Below are 4,354 nucleotides of genomic sequence, written 5' to 3' on the forward strand. Positions count from 1 at the left end.
TCAAAAAAGATGAATGATGACAAGTGTTGGCGAGGATGTGGAGAAATGGGAAACACTTGCATGCTGTCGATGGAAATGTAAATTAGGGCAGCCATGATGGAAAACAGTATGGAGGTTCCTCGAAAAATTTTAAAAACTACCATATGACCCAGCAACCCCACAACTGGGTATATATCAAAAGGAAAAGAAATCATTCTGTTGAAGAGATTATCTGCACTTCCATGTTCATTGCAGCATTATTCACAATAACCGAGGTATGGAATCAACCTAAATGTCCATCAGTGGAAGAATGGATAACGGAAACGTCGTCTATATACACAATGGAAGACTACTTAGCCTTAAAAAAGAAAGAAATCCTGTCATTTGTGACAACATTGATGAACCTGAAGGACATTATGTTAAGTGAAATAAGTGAGGCACCAGAAGACAAACACCATGTGATCTCACTTGTATAATGACAAGATTGGTTTGTTTAGGAGAGTAAGTGGCTAAAGGATGGAGGAGGTCAAGATCATCAGAAAAGTTGAGATCAAGGAACTTAAAAGCCAGGTATTAAAAAAATTATCTACATGGATGTTAAAATTACTAAAAATTTAGATGGTGTTAGAAAATGAGAGAGAACTAAAATCTCCTCCCTTAATAGAGAGGTAGTGGGTGGTATGGTCAGATGGCTGAGGGGCTTCAGTGAGGATGGAAGGGTCTGGAAGCAATGAGGCCCACTGGTAGGGGTGGTGTAGGAGAGAAAACAGCCACACACAGAGGGTTATGAGTGATGTTGTTTTCAAGAGAGATCCAGTTAGAGTAAGAGAGTACAGGGAGTATTCACTGAGGACATAGGGAATTTTGCTTTTAACTGATGGTAAGTTCCAGAGGGCCCAGAGGAAGGTTTATAGAATTTGGGAAGAAGTGATAGAGTCAGAAAAGCGTTGTAGAGAGTGGAGGAAATTTACAGTGGGGTCAGACAGGGAGTAACTCCAGAATCCTGGGCCTCTTGTGGTTAAATAGATGAGGATACAGGTCTTAATGAGACTGAATATGTCTCAAGGCAGGAAATGGTGGAGAAGCTGGAGTGTTGGGAGGAGGGAAAAGTAGGCATTTTGCCAGGAGCACTCAGAGTTCTGGGGTCCCTTCTTCACTCCTGCTGATGGAAGGGTGGAAGCCTGAGGAGGTGAGTCTTACTTGGAGCACTTGGGGCTCCCTCTCAGTCCTTGCCAAGAGTTCATTCAAGGAATGTTTGAATACTGTATTGTTCATTGCATATGGTAGATATTGTAGGGCTCCCAAGAGTGAAAGTGGATAGATCGGTTGTATTGGCATGGGAAAATGTTTATAATAAGGTTTTAAAAGCAGGTTGCAAAAAAATGTGTGTGTGTGTACATATGAGGGTGCTTCAGAAAGTTTGTGGAAAAATAGAATTAAAAGATAGTACAAGTCTTTCCATGAACTTTGTTTTTCTTGTTGGTTGTAAAGATGAAATGAATTTTATTTATTTATTTATTTATTTTGTTTGTTTGTTTTAACTTCTCAATATACATTGTAGTTGATTTTCGTGTCCCTTTACCCAGTTTGTTGGTTGTAAAGATGAAATGAATTTTATTTATTTATTTATTTTGTTTGTTTGTTTGTTTTAACTTCTCAATATACATTGTAGTTGATTTTCGTGTCCCTTTACCCATTCCTCTTTACCCCCTCCCTTTCCATGAACTTTTTGAGGTACCCTCATATACAAGAGAGGTGGGTGGGAGGAGGAAGGGGAGGGAAATGTGGCAACATACTTACAGCTGGCGACTCTAGGTGAAGGGTGTGTGGATGTTTATTATACACTTTCCACTTTTCTGTAGGCTCAAAATTTTGAAAATACGAAAAGAACACTTCAGAGCGGTATATATGGCATTATTTCATTTTTATAGATGTTATCAATTTTATAGATGTATAAATTTTATAGATTTTGTAGATGTGCGTTTATATGCATAGATATCTAAGTTATATTTTAAACTTAGACAAAAGCCAAGAGGATCTGTGGCAAGCCATAACAGTAGTTACCTCTGGGGTGGGGATTTAATAAGGACTTTTACTTCTGATCTGATACAGTTTTTAAAAATATAAAATAATGGTGACTTCTGCATTTTAAAGTATTTTTCAGTAAATATGAGGGTGCTTCAGAAAGTTCATGGAGAAATAGAATTAAAAGCTAATATGGGGCTGGCCAGTTAGCTCAGTTTAGAGTGCAGCCTTGTAACACCAAGGTCAAGGGTTTGGTTCCCTGTACTGGCCAGCTGCCAAAAAATAGAGCTAATATGAATCTTTCCATGAATTTTTTGAAGTACTCTCTTATTTAAGATAAAATCAGAACAAAATGACGTACTCAATTAGCCTCATTATCAAATACCATATATATTTTTATGTATATTTATATATAATGTTATTTCTAGATATATCTTGGTTGTTAAACATACTTAAGGAAGACTTTGTGCCATGCAGTGTGCTATGTGCTTTTCATCTACATTCTTTCTCCTGTCTAAGAAGGGTGATTTGTATCAGAAAAACCCCTCCTAGGATAAATTCTCCAAAGTCAAAAATATAATTACCATTTATCTAATGCAAAAATTTGTGAGCATTCCCTTAGTCCCTAAACTAACACTAATTTACCTTGAGACAACACTATAAACCAATTTAAATGGACACGGTTAAATAATTAACATCAGCTAACATGGCATGACCTAAGGCAGCTTTTCTTAATTACTCTGTAAAATGGCTGTCTACAGTGTCCTGACTTTCATAGTTTTCATGGCTGTATTGTATGCATGAGACTGCTATCAAAGAAAGCTCATATTTGACGTTCACTGTTCACATAAGGAAAGCTTTCATGCAAAAATAAAAAGAATAGTAAAGACAGAAAAATGGAGAGAACAACGCAAGGAGTACCAAGGTTATTTTACTATAAATTAGCAAACAATAAATGCTTTGAGAAAACTTAACACATCCAACTCTACATGTATGTAGGGGACTATAGGGGGGACTCACCTTTCATGAGCTATGACTCCAAGGCCCTAGAAATCCAGATTAGAGTTCATAATTTTAAGTGCCTTGTAATCCTCATAAACCAAAGTGGTTTTAGATGAAACTCCTTATAAAGACAGGTTCTCATAGCCTGATGTATCTCGGGATTTGACTGTATTTTCTTTAATCCTAGTGTAAGCCTGGGGGGCAGCAAGCCAAGAGAAGCAAAGCAGTTTGCTTGACAAAACCCAGTTAGGTTTTTCGCAACAGGTTTGCTGCCAGAATACAGGTGTCATGAAAACCACTGCTAAATCAAAGCCAAAATGGGAAAGGAAAAGACTCATATTAACATCATCGTCACTGGACACATAGATTTGGGCAAGTCCACTACTACTGGCCATCTGATCTATAAATGTGGTGGGATTGACAAAAGAACCATTGAAAAGTTTGAGATGGGGGCTGGCCCGGTGGCGCACTGCTACAGTGCGCCGCTTGGAAGCACGGTGGCGCTCCCGCCAAGAGTTCGGATCCCACATACAGACCAGCCGCTCACTGGCTGAGCGAGGTGCGGGCACAACACCGAGGGTTGCGATCCTGTTGCCGGTCCTGGTCCGGTACGGGCGATCCGTTGCCGGTCACGAAAAAAAAGACCAAAAAAAAAAAGAAAAGTTTGAGAAGGAGGCTGCTGAGATGGGAAAGGGCTCCTTCAAGTATACGTGGATCTTGGATAAACTGAAAGCTGAGCGTGAGCCTGGTACCACCATTGATATTTCCCTGTGGAAATTTGAGACCAGCAAGTATTACGTGACTATCATTGATGCCCCAGGACACAGAGACTTTATCAAAAACATGATTACAGGCACCTCTCAGGCTGACTGTGCTGTCCTGATTGTTGCTGCTGATGTTGGTGAGTTTGAAGCTGGTATCTCCAAGAATGGGCAGACCCATGAGCATGCTCTTCTGGCCTACACACTGGGTTTGAAACAACTGATTGTTGGTGTTAACAAAATGGATTCTACTGAGCCACCCTACAGCCAGAANTCCAGGATGTCTACAAAATTGGTGGTATTGGTACTGTCCCTGTGGGTCGAGTAGAGACTGGCATTCTCAAACCTGGAATGGTGGTCACCTTTGCTCCAGTCAACATTACAACTGAAGCTTTGAGTGAAGCTCTTTCTGGAGACAATGTGGGCTTCAATGTTAAGAACGTGTCTGTCAAAGATGTTCATCGTGGCAGTGTTGCTGGTGACAGCAAAAATGACCCATCAATGAGGCCAGCCTGTGGCTTACTTGGGAGAGAGCGGTGCTGATAACACCAAGGCCACAGGTTCAGATCCCTATATAGGGATGGCCG

General features: G+C 40.1%; 1 pseudogene; it reads left to right on the forward strand.

Moving 5' to 3' along the window:
* Positions 1-3,323: 3,323 nt before the first annotated feature.
* LOC103599890 overlaps positions 3,324-4,354 on the forward strand; it is a 2,183-nt pseudogene continuing 1,152 nt past the window's right edge.

The sequence above is a fragment of the Galeopterus variegatus genome, unplaced genomic scaffold (assembly GCF_000696425.1).
Source record: "Galeopterus variegatus unplaced genomic scaffold, G_variegatus-3.0.2 Scaffold3139, whole genome shotgun sequence".
Classification (NCBI taxonomy): Eukaryota; Metazoa; Chordata; class Mammalia; order Dermoptera; family Cynocephalidae; genus Galeopterus; species Galeopterus variegatus.